Source organism: Orcinus orca, chromosome 2, assembly GCF_937001465.1.
Source record: "Orcinus orca chromosome 2, mOrcOrc1.1, whole genome shotgun sequence".
In the NCBI taxonomy this organism is placed as follows: domain Eukaryota; kingdom Metazoa; phylum Chordata; class Mammalia; order Artiodactyla; family Delphinidae; genus Orcinus; species Orcinus orca.
The window spans coordinates 48082119-48098257 of NC_064560.1; positions in this window are offsets into that span (position 1 = coordinate 48082119).

The following is a 16139-nucleotide window of genomic DNA, read 5'->3' on the forward strand; positions in this document are numbered from 1 at the left end:
CTCACAGTACCATGATGTGGGCCCTCTGCTGTGAGTTCACTCCGGCAAGGATCCCTTATCATCGGTGCTCTGAGCCGCCTGCTGGGAGGTAACAACTGCTGGATTCCTCAACTTTTTTATTCTATGTGCCCTCTGTTGTGAGGCTCCTCCTGCCTGCCTCACTGCCAGCCCCTTGGTGATGACTGTCCTATGGCTTGAGGCCACATGTGCTGTGTTCCTCACCTTTCGATGATGTGGCCCCACTCGTGTGAGGACACTCCTGCCTGGTTCCCATCCCCTTGGTGAGGTGGGCCCTCTGGCGAGAGTCTAATCCTGGCTGGGTTCCTCAGCGTTCTGTGAGGTAGGCCCTCTGCTGTGAGGTCACTCCTGCCTGGCTGGCACACGTCACCTTGGAGACGTAAGCCCTCTGGTGGCAGTTGGAGCGTGCAGGGTGCCTCCTCCTCTTGGTGATGACGGCCCTCTGGCGTCAGGCCCTAAATGGTGGGCTCCCCACATTTTCTGATGTGCGCCCAGTGGTGCGAGGACACTCCAGCCAGGTTCCCATTCCCATGGGGATGTGGGCCTTCTGCGCTGAGGTCCCAACGCCTGGGTTGCTCACAGTTTTATGATGTGGGCCCTCTGCTGTGAGTTCACTGTGGCCTGGATCCCATAGCCTCTGTGCTCTTGGCCGCCTGCTGGGAGGTTCCAACTGCTCGATTCCTCAACTTTTGTATTCTATGGGTCCTGTGTTGTGATGCTCCTCCTGCCTGCCTCACTCGCAACCCCTTCGTGATGTGAGTCTTCTGGTTTGAGGCCACATGTGCTGGGTTCCGCAACTTTCAATGATGTGGCCCCACTGGTGTGAGGACACTCCTGCCTGGTTCCCATCCCCTTGGTGATGTGGGCCTTCTGGTTACAGTCTTATCCTGGCTGGGTTCCTCACTCTTCTGTGAGGTAGGCCCTCTGCTGTGAGGTCAATCCTGCCTAACTTGCACACATCACCTTGGTGACGTGGGCCCTCTGTTGGCACATGGAACCTGCTGGGAGCCTCCTGCCCTCGGTGATGACGGCCCTCTAGCATCAGGCTCTAACTGCTGGGCTCCCCACGTTTTCTGATGTGAGCCCAGTGATGCCAGGACACTCCTGTCAGGTTCCCATCCCCATGGGGATGTGGGCTTTCTGCTCTGAGGTCCCAACGCCTGGGTTGCTCACAGTTTCATGATGTGGGCTCTCTGGTGTTAGTTCACTCCTGCCTGCATCCCATAGCTTCTGTGCTCTCGGCCGCCTGCTGGGAGGTTCCAAATGCTGGATTCCTCACCTTTTTTATTCTTTGGGCCCTCTGTTTTTAGGCTACTCCTACCTGCCTCACTCCCATCCCCTTCGTGATGTATGTCCTCTGATATGAGGCCACATGTGCTGGGTTCCTCACCTTTCGATGATGTGGCCCCACTGGTGGGAGGACAGTCCTGACTGGTTCCCATCACCTTGGTGTTGTGGGCCCTCTGGCGAGAGTCCCATCCTGCCTCGGTTCCTCACCCTTCTGTGAGATAGGCCCTCTGCTGTGAGGTCACTACTGCCTGGCTGGCGCATGCCACCTTGTAGACGTGGGCCCTCTGTTGGCAGTTGGAACCTGCTGGGAGTCTCCTCCCCTCAGTTATGAGGGACCCCTGGCGTCAGGCCCTAACTGCTGGGCTTCTGACATTTTCTGATATGTGCTAAGTGGTGCGAAGCCACTCCTGCCAGGTTCCCATCCCAATGGGGATGTGGGCCTTCTGTTCTGAGGTCCCAACGGCTGGGCTGCTCACAGGTTCATGATGTGGGCCCTCTGCTGTGAGTTCACTGCGGCCTGGATCCCATAGCCTCGGTGCTCTGGGCCACTTGCTGGGAGGTTCCAACTGCTGGATTCCTCAACTTTTATATTCTATGGACCCTGTGTTGTGAGGCCGGTCCTGGCAGCCTCATTCCGAACCCCTTGGTGATGTGGTTCCTGTGGTTTGAGGTTACATGTGCTGGGATCCTCACCTTTCGATGATGTTGTCCCACTGGTGTGGGGACACTCCTGCCTGGTTCCCATCCCCTTGGTGATGTGGGCCCTCTGGTGAGAGTCTGATCCTGGCTGTGTTCCTCACCCTTCTGTGAGGTGGGCCCTCTGCTGTGAGGTCACTCCTGCTGGGCTGGCACACATCGCCTTGGCGACGTCAGCCCTCTGGTGGCAGCTGGAGCCTGCTGGGAGCCTCCTCCTCTCGGTGATGAGTGCCCTCTAGCGTCAGGCCCTAACTTCTGAGCACCCCACATTTTCTGATGTGAGCCCAGTGATGCCAGGACACTCCTGTCATGTTCCCATCACCATGGGGATGTGGGCCTTCTGCTCTGAGGTCCCAATGTCTGGGTTGCTCACAGTTTCATGATGTGGGCTGTCTGGTGTTAGTTCACTCCGGCCTGGATCCCCTAGCCTCTGTGCTCTGGGCCGCCTGCTGGGAGGTTCCAACTGCTGGATTCCTCACCTTTCTTATTTTTGGGCCCTCTGTTATGAGTCTCCTCCTGCCTGCCTCACTCCCAGCCCCTTGGTGATGGGTGTCCTATGGTTTGAAGCCACATGTTCTGGGTTCCTCACATTTAGATGATGTGGCCCTACTCATGTGAAGACACTCCTGCCTGGTTCCAATCCATTTGGTGATGTGGGCCCTCTGGTGCGAGTCTGATCCTGACTGGGTTCGTCACACTTCTCTGAGGTGGGCCCTCTGCTGTGAGGTCATTCGTGCCTGGTTGGCACACATCGCCTTGGCGACGTCAGCCCTCTGGTGGCAGTTGGAGCCTGCTGGGAGCCTCCTTCCCTTGGTGATGAGGGTCCTCTGGCGTCAGGCCCTAACTGCTGGTCTCCCAAAATTTTCTGATACGTTCTCAGTGGTGCGAGGACACTCCTACCAGATTTCCATCCCCATGGGGATGTGGGCCTCCTGCTCTGAGGTCCCAATGGCTGGGTTGCTAAGTTTCATGACATGGGCCCTCTTCTGTGAGTTCACTGTGGCCTGGATCCCATAGCCTCAGTGCTCTGGGCCGCCTGCTGGGAGGTTCCAACTGCTGGATTCCTCACTTTTTTATTCTATGGGCCCAGTGTTGTGAGGCTACTCCTGCCTGCCTCACTCCGAGGCCCTTGGTGATGTGGGTCCTCTGGTTTGAGGACACATGTGCTGAGTACCTCACCTTTCGATGATGTGGCCCCACTGGTGTGAAGACACACCTGCCTGGTTCCCATCCCCTTGGTGATGTGGGCCCTCTGGTGAGAGTCTGATGTTGGCTGGGTTTTTCACCCTTCTGTGAGGTGGGACATCTGCTGTGAGGTAACTCCTGCCTGGCTTGCTCACGTTGCCTTGGCAACGTGAGCCCTCAGGTGGCAGTTGGAGCCTGCTGGGAATCTCCTCCCCTCAGTTACGAGAGCTCTGGATAAAACACATATGCCGTTTTTTGCCAAGTGCATTATTTTCCAAGTTCTGTCTATTTTCCTATGTTTTAAGAGCGACTCCCGTGTACCTTCTGAAACCGGTTTCCAGCAATTCTACCCCGCATTCAAGTCCTCTTCGCAGCCTTACTTCAGTATAATTTTGGATGATAGCTGTCATTTATAACTCGGCAGGTTTGTGAATTACAGTGCCCCTGAGCTCCTTTCTTCAACTCGCTTTCTTGTGAGCTGGCCGCAACACCGCAGGATCTCTTCAGGCCCTAATCTAGTTCCAGCACGGCACACGGAGCCTTTGGTTCATTCGTCTTCCTGGTGGGAAATGAGAGTTATATTTGCCCGTCCAGACACCTCCAGCTAGTCTCCCATTGCTTCTCCTTATTCCTGTTCATCTTCCGAAGAAATTGCAAACTGGGCCAAACAGGAGGTTAAAGGCACTGACTCTCCAAGTGGGGAGAGTGTTAGTAAAGCATCTGGAATGTTGCACCTGAGTACCAGGGGACGAAAACTGAGACACATTTGAACACGTTTCCCGATCACTCGGTAGATAATACTCTGCGTTCCACATGCATGTTTTAGCTGAAGGAAGAATCCCTTAAACCTGGAGAGTTGAGATCCATGGAATGGGTACCATGCAATATGACTTCAAAGGGTCTGCATTTGCTCACCGAACCTCACCAATCCTATCACTGCTGCCTTTATGCCACTGTACACATGCTTGATTCTCTTTCGGAGACATATAACTCCATAGGTTTTAAGATTCTTACTAGTCAGGTATATTATTAGGCGTTTAATATGGGGTGTTGTGTCCACTTCGTTGAGCAAGGAGTAGCTCTTGTCTATTACATATTTGGCTTATGGAACGGTATCTGTGCTAATTTCAATCTCTGGTTTTATGCAGCACCCCAACTCACCTTTCCTCTTAAGCAAGCATAAGTTGGTTTTCTACATTTGAGACCCTGTTCTGTTTTGTAATTCAGTTCCTGTGTAGCCAACTTTACATTCGGTGTAGTAGTGATATCTTATGATGTTTCTTTTTCTGTGTGACTTATTTCACTTAGAATCATCGTACCTGAATCCACTCATTATGCTGCTACAGGCCTGATGACATAGATTTCATTGCTGAGTGATATTGCATTGTACGTAAGTACCACAACTTCTTTATACATTTTTCGCTTTCTGCGATATTGAACTTGTACCGTAAACGAGGTTCTTGTAAACAGAGCCATCCCAAACTTTGGGGTGGCTGTGTCTTTTTGATTTTAATTTCCCTAAGCTATAGGACCATAAGTGGAAGTGCCCTAGGCTCTGTTGCTTTGTTTTGTAGATGTTTCAGGAAACACCATTCACTTCTCCAGAGTGGCTGTTGGCAATTTACATCCCGCCCATCAGCATAACAAGGCTCCCAGTTCTCCATGGCCTGTCCTGCCTTTCTGGATTTTACACTTTTTTCAGATGGCCCTTTTGACCGGGGGGCAGTGAGACTTCATTGTAGTGCAGATTTCCTTTGCAAGCTTGCTTGGTTGGCCAAAAAGGGCATATGCGTTTTTTCCTGAATATATTCAGGAAAAAACGCACATGCCCTTTTTGGCCAAGTGCATCATTGTGGACGTTCTGCCTCTTTTCCTATGCTTTACATGCAATTCCAGTCTACCTCCTGAAATCGGTTTCCTGCAATTCTGCCCCACTTTCAAGTCCTCTTGGCAGCATTACTTCAATATATTTTTGGACAATAGCTGTCATTTATAAGTCTGCAGGTTTGTGAATTACAGTGCCCCTGAGCTCCTTTCTTCAACTCGCTTTCTTTTGAGCTGGCCGCAACACCGCAAGATTGCTTCAGGACTTAGTGTGTTTCCGGCATGGCACGCTGACCCTTTGGTTAATTCCTCTTCCTGGTTGGAAATGAGAGTTAAATTTGCCCGTCCAGACACCTCCAGCTAGTCTCTCATTGGTTCTCCCTATTCCTGTTCATCTTCCGCAGAAATTGCAAAGTGGGCCAAACAGGAGGTTAAAGGCACTGACTCTCCAAGTGGGGAGAGTGTCAGTAAAGCGTCTGGAATGTTGAACCCGAGTACCAGGGGACGAAAACTGAGACACTTTGGAACACGTTTCCCGATCACACAGTGGATCATACTCTGGGTTCCACATGCATGTTTTAGCTGAAGGAAGAATCCCTTAAACCAGGAGAGTTGAGACCCATGGAATGGGTACCATGCAATATGACTTCAAAGGGTCTGCATTTGCTCACTGAACCTCACCAATCCTATTACTGCTGCGCTTATGCCGCTGTACACATGCTTGATTCTCTTTCGGAGACATATAAATACATAGGTTTTAAGGTTCTTACTAGTCAGGTATATTCTTAGGCGTTTAATATGGCGTCTTGAGTCCAATTCGTTGAGCAAGGAGTAGCTCTTTTCTATTACATATTTGGCTTATGGAACGGTATCTGTGCCAATTTCAATCTCTGGTTTCATGCAGCACCCCAATTCACCATTCCGCTTAAGCAAGCATAAGTTGGTTTTCTACATTTGAGACCCTGTTCTGTTTTGTAATTCAGTCCCTGTGTAGCCAAGTTTACATTCCGTGTAGTAGTGATATTTTATGATGTTTCTTTTTCTGTGTGACTTTTTTCACTTAGAATCATCGTACCTGACTCCACTCATTATGCTGCTATGGGCCTGATGACATAGATTTCATTGCTGAGTGATATTGCATTGTACGTAAGTACCACAACTTCTTTATCCATTTTTCACTTTCTGCGATATTGAACTTGTACCATAAACGAGGTTCTTGTAAACAGAGCCGTCCCAAACTTTGGGGTGGTTCTGTCTTTTTGATTTTAATTTCACTAAGCTATAGGACCATATGTGGAAGTGCCCTAGGCTCTGTTGCTTTGTTTTTTAGATGTTTCAGGAAACACCATACACTTCTCCAGAGTGGCTCTTGGCAATTTACATCCCGCCCATCAGCATAACAAGGCTCCCAGTTCTCCATGGCCTGTCCTGCCTTTCTGGATTTTACACTTTTTTCAGATGGCCCTTTTGACCAGGAGGCAGTGAGACTTCATTGTAGTGCAGATTTCCTTTGCAAGCTTGCTTGGTTGGCCAAAAAGTGCGTATGCGTTTTTTCCTGAATATATTCAGGAAAAAACGCATACGCCCTTTTTGGCCACGTGCATCACTGTGGACGTTCTGCTTCTTTTCCTATGCTTTGCATGCAATTCCAGTCTACATCCTGAAATCGGTTTCCTGCAATTCTGCCCCGCTTTCAAGTCCTCTTGGCAGCCTTACTTCAATATATTTTTGGACGATAGCTGTCATTTATAACTCTGCATGTTTGTGAATGACATTGCCCCTGAGCTTCTTTCTTCAACTCGCTTTCTTGTGAGCTGACCGCAACACCACTGGATTGCTTCAGGCCCTAGTGTGGTTCCGGCACGGCACACTGAGCCTTTGGTTAATTCCTGTTCCTGGTGGAAATGAGAATTAAGTTTGCCCGTCCAGACACCTCCAGCTGGTCTCTCATGGGTTCTCTCTATTCCTGTTCATCTTACGCAGAAATTGCAAACTGGGCCAAACAGGAGGTTAAAGGCACTGACTCTCCAAGTGGGGAGAGTGTTAGTAAAGCGTCTGGAATGTTGCACCCGAGTACCAGGGGACGAAAACTGAGACACATTCGAACACGTTTCCCAGTCACATGGTGGATCATACTCTGGGTTCCACATGCATGTTTTAGCTGAAGGAAGAATCCCTTAAACCTGGAGAGTTGAGAACCATGGAATGGGTACCATGAAATATGACTTCAAAGGGTCCGCATTTGCTCACCGAACCTCACCAATCCTATCACTGCTGCGTTTATGCCGCTGTACACACGCTTGATTCTCTTTCGGAGACATATAACTCCATAGGTTTTAAGATTCTTACTTGTCAGGTATATTCTTAGGCGTTTAATATGGGGTGTTGAGTCCACTTCGTTGAGCAAGGAGTAGCTCTTGTCTATTACATATTTGGCTTATGGAATGGTATCTGTGCTAATTTCAATCTCTGGTTTTATGCAGCACCCCAACTCACCTTTCCCCTTAAGCAAGCATAAGTTGGTTTTCTACATTTGAGACCCTGTTCTGTTTTGTAATTCAGTTCCTGTGTAGCCAAGTTTACATTCCGTGTAGTAGTGATATCTTCTGATGTTTCTTTTTCTCTGTGACTTATTTCACTTAGAATCATCGTACCTGAATCCACTCATTATGCTGCTATGGGCCTTATGACATAGATTTCATTGCTTAGTGATATTGCATTGTACGTAAGTACCACAACTTCTTTATCCATTTTTCGCTTTCTGTGATATTGAACTTGTACCATAAACGAGGTTCTTGTAAACAGAGCCGTCCCAAACTTTGGGGTGGCTGTGTCTTTTTGATTTTAATTTCCCTAAGCTATAGGACCATAAGTGGAAGTGCCCTAGGTTCTGTTGCTTTGTTTTTTAGATGTTTCAGGAAACACCATACACTTCTCCAGAGTGGCTGTTGGCAATTTACATCCCGCCCATCAGCATGACAAGGCTCCCAGTTCTCCATGGCCTGTCCTGCCTTTCTGGATTTTACACTTATTTCAGATGGCCCTTTTGACCAGGGGGCAGTGAGACTTCATTGTAGTGCAGATTTCCTTTCAAGCTTGCTTGGTTGGCCAAAAAGGGCGTATGCGTTTTTTCCTGAATATATTCAGGAAAAAACGCATACGCCCTTTTTGGCCAAGTGCATCATTGTGGACGTTCTGCCTCTTTTCCTATGCTTTACATGCAATTCCAGTCAACCTCCTGAAATCGGTTTCCTGCAATTCTGCCCCGCTTTCAAGTCCTCTTGGCAGCCTTACTTCAATATATTTTCGGACGATAGCTGTCATTTATAACTCTGCAGGTTTCTGAATTACAGTGCCCCTGAGCTCCTTTCTTCAACTCGCTTTCTTGTGAGCTGGCCGCAACACTGCAGGATTGCTTCAGGCCCTCGTGTGGTTCCGGCATGGCATGCTGAGCCTTTGGTTAATTTCTCTTCCTGGTGGGAAATGAGAGTTAAATTTGCCCGTCCAGACACCTACAGCTAGTCTCTCATTGGTTCTCCCTATTCCTGTTCATTTTCCACAGAAATTGCAAACTGGGCCAAACAGGAGGTTAAAGGCACTGACTCTCCAAGTGGGGAGAGTGTTAGTAAAGCGTCTGGAATGTTGCACCCGAGTACCAGGGGACGAAAACTGAAACACATTTGAACACGTTTCCCGATCACACGGTGGATCATACTCTGGGTTCCACATGCATGTTTTAGCTGAAGGAAGAATCCCTTAAGCCTGTAGAGTTGAGACCCATGGAATGGGTACCATGCACTATGACTTCAAATGGTCTGCATTTGCTCACCGAACCTTACCAATCCTATCACTACTGCATTTATGCCGCTGTACACACGCTTGATTCTCTTTCGGAGACATATATATCCATAGGTTTTAAGATTCTTACTAGTCAAGTATATTCTTAGGCGTTTAATATGGGGTGTTGAGTCCACTTCGTTGAGCAAGGAGTAGCTCTTGTCTATTACATATTTGGCTTATGGAATGGTATCTGTGCTAATTTCAATCTCTGGTTTTATGCAGCACCCCAACTCACCTTTCCCCTTAAGCAAGCATAAGTTGGTTTTCTACATTTGAGACCCTGTTCTGTTTTGTAATTCAGTTCCTGTGTAGCCACGTTTACATTCCGTGTAGTAGTGATATCTTCTGATGTTTCTTTTTCTCTGTGACTTATTTCACTTAGAATCATCGTACCTGAATCCACTCATTATGCTGCTATGGGCCTGATGACATAGATTTCATTGCTGAGTGATATTGCATTGTACGTAAGTACCACAACTTCTTTATCCATTTTTCACTTTCTGTGATATTGAACTTGTACCGTAAACGATGTTTTTGTAAACAGAGCCGTCCCAAACTTTGGGGTGGCTGTGTCTTTTTGATTTTAATTTCCCTAAGCTATAGGGCCATAAGTGGAAGTGCCCTAGGTTCTGTTGCTTTGTTTTTTAGATGTTTCAGGAAACACCATACACTTCTCCAGGGTGGCTGTTGGAAATTTACATCCCGCCCATCAGCATGACAAGGCTCCCAGTTCTGCATGGCCTGTCCTGCCTTTCTGGATTTTACACTTTTTTCAGATGGCCCTTTTGACTGGGGGGCAGTGAGACTTCATTGTAGTGCAGATTTCCTTTGCAAGCTTGCTTGGTTGGCCAAAAAGGTCGTATGCGTTTTTTCCCGAATATATTCAGGAAAAAACGCATACGCCCTTTTTGGCCAAGTGTATCATTGTGGACGTTCTGCCTCTTTTCCTATGCTTTACATGCAATTCCAGTCTACCTCCTGAAATCGGTTTCCTGCAATTCTGCCCCGCTTTCAAGTCCTCTTCGCAGCCTTACTTCAATATATTTTTGGACGATAGCTGTCATTTATAACTCTGCATGTTTGTGAATGACAGTGCCCCTGAGCTCCTTTCTTCAACTCGCTTTCTTGTGAGCTGGCCGCAACACTGCAGGATTGCTTCAGGCCCTAGTGTGGTTCCGGCATGGCATGCTGAGCCTGTGGTTAATTCCTCTTCCTGGTTGGAAATGAGAGTTAAATTTGCCCGTCCAGACACCTCCAGCTATTCTCTCATTGGTTCTCCCTATTCCTGTTCATTTTCCGCAGAAATTGCAAAGTGGGCCAAAGAGGAGATTAAAGGCACGGACTCTACAAGTGGGGAGAGTGTTTGTAAAGAGTCTGGAATGTTGCACCCGAGTTCCAGGGGACGAAAACTGAGACACATTTGAACACGTTTCCCGATCACACGGTGGATCATATTCTGGGTTCCACATGCATGTTTTAGCTGAAGGAAGAATCCCTTAAACCTGGAGAATGGAGACCCATGGAATGGGTACCATGCAATATGACTTCAAAGGGTCTGCATTTCTCATTGAACCTCACCAATCCTATCACTGCTGCCTTTATGCCGCTGTACACACGCTTGTTTCTCTTTCGGAGACATATAAATCCATACGTTTTAAGATTCTTATTAGTCAGGTATATTATTAGGCGTTTAATATGGGGTGTTGAGTCCACTTCGTTGAGCAAGGAGTAGCTCTTGTCTATTACATATTTGGCTTATCGAACGGTATCTTTGCTAATTTCAATCTCTGGTTTTATGCAGCACCCCAACTCACCTTTCCCCTTAAGCAAGCATAAGTTGGTTTTCTACATTTGAAACCCTGTTCTGTTTTGTAATTCAGTTCCTGTGTAGCCAAGTTTACATTCCGTGTAGTAGTGATATCTTCTGATGTTTCTTTTTCTCTGTGACTTATTTCACTTAGAATCATCGTACCTGAATCCACTCATTATGCTGCTACATGCCTGATGACATAGATTTCATTGCTGAGTGATATTGCATTGTACGTAAGTACCACAACTTCTTTATCCATTTTTCGCTTTCTGTGATATTGAACTTGTACCGTAAACGAGGTTCTTGTAATCAGAGCTGTCCCAAACTTTGGGGTGGCTGTGTCTTTTTGATTTTAATTTCCCTAAGCTATAGGACCATAAGTGGAAGTGCCCTAGGTTCTGTTGCTTTGTTTTTTAGATGTTTCAGGAAACACCATACACTTCTCCAGAGTGGCTGTTGGCAATTTACATCCCGCCCATCAGCATGACAAGGCTCCCAGTTCTCCATGGCCTGTCCTGCCTTTCTGGATTTTACACTTTTTTCAGATGGCCCTTTCGACCGGGGGGCAGTGAGACTTTATTGTAGTGCAGATTTCGTTTGCAAGCTTGCTTGGTTGGCCAAAAAGGGCGTATGCGTTTTTTCCTGAATATATTCAGGAAAAAACGCATACGCCCTTTTTGCCCAAGTGCATCATTGTGGACGTTCTGCCTCTTTTCTTATGCTTTACCTGCAATTCCAGTCTACCTCCTGAAATCGGTTTCCTGCAATTCTGCCCCGCTTTCAAGTCCTCTTGGCAGCCTTACTTCAATATATTTTTGGACGATAGCTGTCATTTATAACTCTGCAGGTTTGTGAATTACAGTGCCCCTGAGCTCCTTTCTTCAACTCGCTTTCTTGTGAGCTGGCCACAACACTGCAGGATTGCTTCAGGCCCTAGTGTGGTTCCGGCATGGCACGCTGACCCTTTGGTTAATTCCTCTTCCTGGTGGGAAATGAGAGTTAAATTTGCCCGTCCAGACACCTCCAGCTAGTCTCTCATTGGTTCTCCCTATTCCTGTACATTTTCCGCAGAAATTGCAAACTGGGCCAAACAGGAGGTTAAAGGCACTGACTCTCCAAGTGGGGAGAGTGTTAGTAAAGCGTCTGGAATGTGGCACCCGAGTTCCAGGGGACAAAAACTGAGACACATTTGAACACGTTTCCCGATCACACGGTGGATCATACTCTGGGTTCCACATGCATGTTTTAGGTGAAGGAAGAATCCCTTAAGCCTGGAGAGTTGAGACCCATGGAATGGGTACCATGCAATATGATTTTAAAGGGTCTGCATTTCTCACCGAACCTAACCAATCCTATCACTACTGTGTTTATGCTGCTGTACACACGCTTGATTCTCTTTCGGAGACATATAAATCCATAGGTTTTAAGCTTCTTACTAGTCAGGTATATTCTTAGGCGTTTAATATGGGTTGTTGAGTCCACTTCGTTGAGCAAGGAGTAGCTCTTGTCTATTACATATTTGGCTTATGGAATGGTATCTGTGCTAATTTCAATGTCTGGTTTTATGCAGCACCCCAACTCACCTTTCCCCTTAAGGAAGCATAAGTTGGTTTTCTACATTTGAGACCCTGTTCTGTTTTGTAATTCAGTTCCTGTGTAGCCAAGTTTACATTCCGTGTAGTAGTGATATCTTCTGATGTTTCTTTTTCTCTGTGACTTATTTCACTTAGAATCATCGTACCTGAATCCACTCATTATGCTGCTACGGGCCTGATGACATAGATTTCATTGCTGAGTGATATTGCATTGTAGGTAAGTACCACAACTTCTTTATCCGTTTTTCATTTTCTGTGATATTGAACTTGTACCGTAAACGAGGTTCTTGTAAACAGAGCCGTCCCAAAATTTGGGGTGGCTGTGTCTTTTTGATTTTAATTTCCCTAAGCTATAGGACCATAAGTGGAAGTGCCCTAGGTTCTGTTGCTTTGTTTTTTAGATGTTTCAGGAATCACCATACACTTCTCCAGAGTGGCTGTTGGCAATTTACATCCCGCCCATCAGCATAACAAGGCTCCCAGTTCTCCATGGCCTGTCCTGCCTTTCTGGATTTTACACTTCCTTCAGATGACCCTTTTGACCGAGGGGCAGTGAGACTTCATTGTAGTGCAGATTTCCTTTGCAAGCTTGCTTGGTTGGCCAAACAGGGCGTATGCGTTTTTTCCTGAATATATTCAGGAAAAAATGCATACGCCCTTTTTGGCCAAGTGCATCATTGTGGACATTCTGCCTCTTTTCCTATGCTTTACATGCAATTCCAGTCTACCTCCTGAAATCGGTTTCCTGCAATTCTGCCCCGCTTTCAAGTCCTCTTGGCAGCCTTACTTCAATATATTTTTGGACAATAGCTGTCATTTATAACTCTGCAGATTTGTGAATTACAGTGCCCCTGAGCTCCTTTCTTCAACTCGCTTTCTTGTGAGCTGGCCGCAACACTGCAGGATTGCTTCAGGCCCTAGTGTGGTTCCGGCTTGGCACGCTGACCCTTTGGTTAATTTCTCTTCCTGGTGGGAAATGAGAGTTAAATTTGCCCGTCCAGACACCTCCAGCTAGTCTCTCATTGGATCTCCCTATTCCTGTTCAATTTCCGCAGAAATTGCAAACTGGGTCAAACAGGAGGTTAAAGGCACTGACTCTCCAAGTGGGGAGAGTGTTAGTAAAGCGTCTGGAATGTTGCACCCAAGTACCAGGGGACGAAAACTGAGACACATTTGAACACGTTTCCCGATCACACGGTGGATCATACTCTGGGTTCCACTTGCATGTTTTAGCTGAAGGAAGGATCCCTTAAACCTGGAGAGTGGAGACCCATGGAATGGTTACCATGCAATATGACTTCAAAGGGTCTGCATTTGCTCACCGAACCTCACCAATCCTATCACTACTGCGTTTATGCCACTGTACACATGCTTGATTCTCTTTCGGAGACATATAAATCCATAGGTTTTAAGATGCTTACTAGTCAGGTATATTCTTAGGCGTTTAATATGGGGTGTTGAGTCCACTTCGTTGAGCAAGGAGTAGCTCTTGTCTATTACATATTTGGCTTATGGAATGGTATCTGTGCTAATTTCAATGTCTGGTTTTATGCAGCACCCCAACTCACCTTTCCCCTTAAGCAAGCATAAGGTGGTTTTCTACATTTGAGACCCTGTTCTGTTTTGTAATTCAGTTCCTGTGTAGCCAAGTTTACATTCCGTGTAGTAGTGATATCTTCTGATGTTTCTTTTTCTCTGTGACTTATTTCACTTAGAATCATCGTACCTGAATCCACTCATTATGCTGCTATGGGCCTGATGACATAGATTTCATTGCTGAGTGATATTGCATTGTACGTAAGTACCACAACTTCTTTATCCATTTTTCGCTTTCTGTGATATTGAACTTGTACCGTAAACGAGGTTCTTGTAAACAGAGCCGTCCCAAAATTTGGGGTGCCTGTGTCTTTTTGATTTTAATTTCCCTAAGGTATAGGACCATAAGTGGAAGTGCCCTAGTTTCTGTTGCTTTGTTTTTTAGATGTTTCAGGAAACACCATACACTTCTCCAGAGTGGCTGTTGGCAATTTACATCCCACCCATCAGCATAACAAGGCTCCCAGTTCTGCATGGCCTGTCCTGCCTTTCTGGATTTTACACTTTTTTCAGATGGCCCTTTTGACCGGGGGCAGTGAGACTTCATTGTAGTGCAGATTTTCTTTGCAAGCTTGCTTGGATGGCCAAAAAGAGCATATGCGTTTTTTCCTGAATATATTCAGGAAAAAACGCATACGCCCTTTTTGGCCAAGTGCATCATTGTGGACGTTCTGCCTCTTTTCCTATGCTTTACATGCAATTCCAGTCTACCTCCTGAAATCGGTTTCCTGCAATTCTGCCCCGCTTTCAAGTCCTCTTGGCAGCCTTACTCCAATATATTTTTGGACGATAGCTGTCATTTATAACTCTGCAGGTTTGTGAATTACAGTGCCCCTGAGCTCCTTTCTTCAACTCGCTTTCTTGTGAGCTGGCCGCAACACTGCAGGATTGCTTCAGGCCCTAGTGTGGTTCCAGCTTGGCACGCTGACCCTTTGGTTAATTCCTCTTCCTGGTGGGAAATGAGAGTTAAATTTGCCCGTCCAGACACCTCCAGCTAGTCTCTCATTGTTTCTCCCTATTCCTGTTCATTTCCGCAGGAATTGCAAACTGGGCCAAACAGGAGGTTAAAGGCACTGACTCTCCAAGTGGGGAGAGTGTTAGTAAAGCGTCTGGAATGTTGCACCCGAGTACCAGGGGACGAAAACTGAGACACATTTGAACACGTTTCCGATCACTCGGTGGATCATACTCTGGGTTCCACATGCATGTTTTAGCTGAAGGAAGAATCCCTTAAACCTGGAGAGTGGAGACCCATGGAATGGGTACCATGCAATATGACTTCAAAGGCTATGCATTTGCTCACTGAACCTCACCAATCCTATCACTGCTGCGTTTATGCCACTGTACACACGCTTGATTCTCTTTCGGAGACATATAAATCTATAGGTTTTAAGATTCTTACTAGTCAGGTATATTCTTAGGCGTTTAATATGGGGTGTTGAGTCCACTTCGTTGAGCAAGGAGTAGCTCTTGTCTATTACATATTTGGCTTATGGAACGGTATCTGTGCTAATTTCAAAGTCTGGTTTTATGCAGCACCCCAATTCACCTTTCCCCTTAAGCAAGCATAAGTTGGTTTTCTACATTTGAGACCCTGTTCTGTTTTGTAATTCAGTTCCTGTGTAGCCAAGCTTACATTCCGTGTAGTGGTGTTATCTTATGATGTTTCTTTTTCTCTGTAACTTATTTCACTTAGAATCATCGTACCTGAATCCACTCATTAGGCTGCTATGGGCCTGATGACATCGATTTCATTGCTGAGTGATATTGCATTGTACGTAAGTACCACAACTTCTTTATCCATTTTTCTCTTTCTGTGATATTGAACTTGTACCGTAAACGAGGTTCTTGTAAACAGAGCCGTCCCAAACTTTGGGATGGCTGTGGCTTTTTGATTTTAATTTCCGTAAGCTATAGGACCATAAGTGGAAGTGCCCTAGGCTCTGTTGCTTTGTTTTTTAGATGTTTCAGGAAACACCATACACTTCTCCAGAGTGGCTGTTGGCAATTTACATCCCGCCCTTCAGCATAACAAGGCTCCCAGTTCTGCATGGCCTGTCCTGCCTTTCTGGCTTTTACACTTTTTTCAGATGGCCCTTTTGACCGGGGGGCAGTGAGACTTCATTGTAGTGCAGATTTCCTTTGCAAGCTTGCTTGGTTGGCCAAAAAGGCCGTATGCGTTTTTTCCTGAATATATTCAGGAAAAAACGCATACGCCCTTTTTGGCCAAGTGCATCATTGTGGACGTTCTGCCTCTTTTTCTATGCTTTACATGCAATTCCATT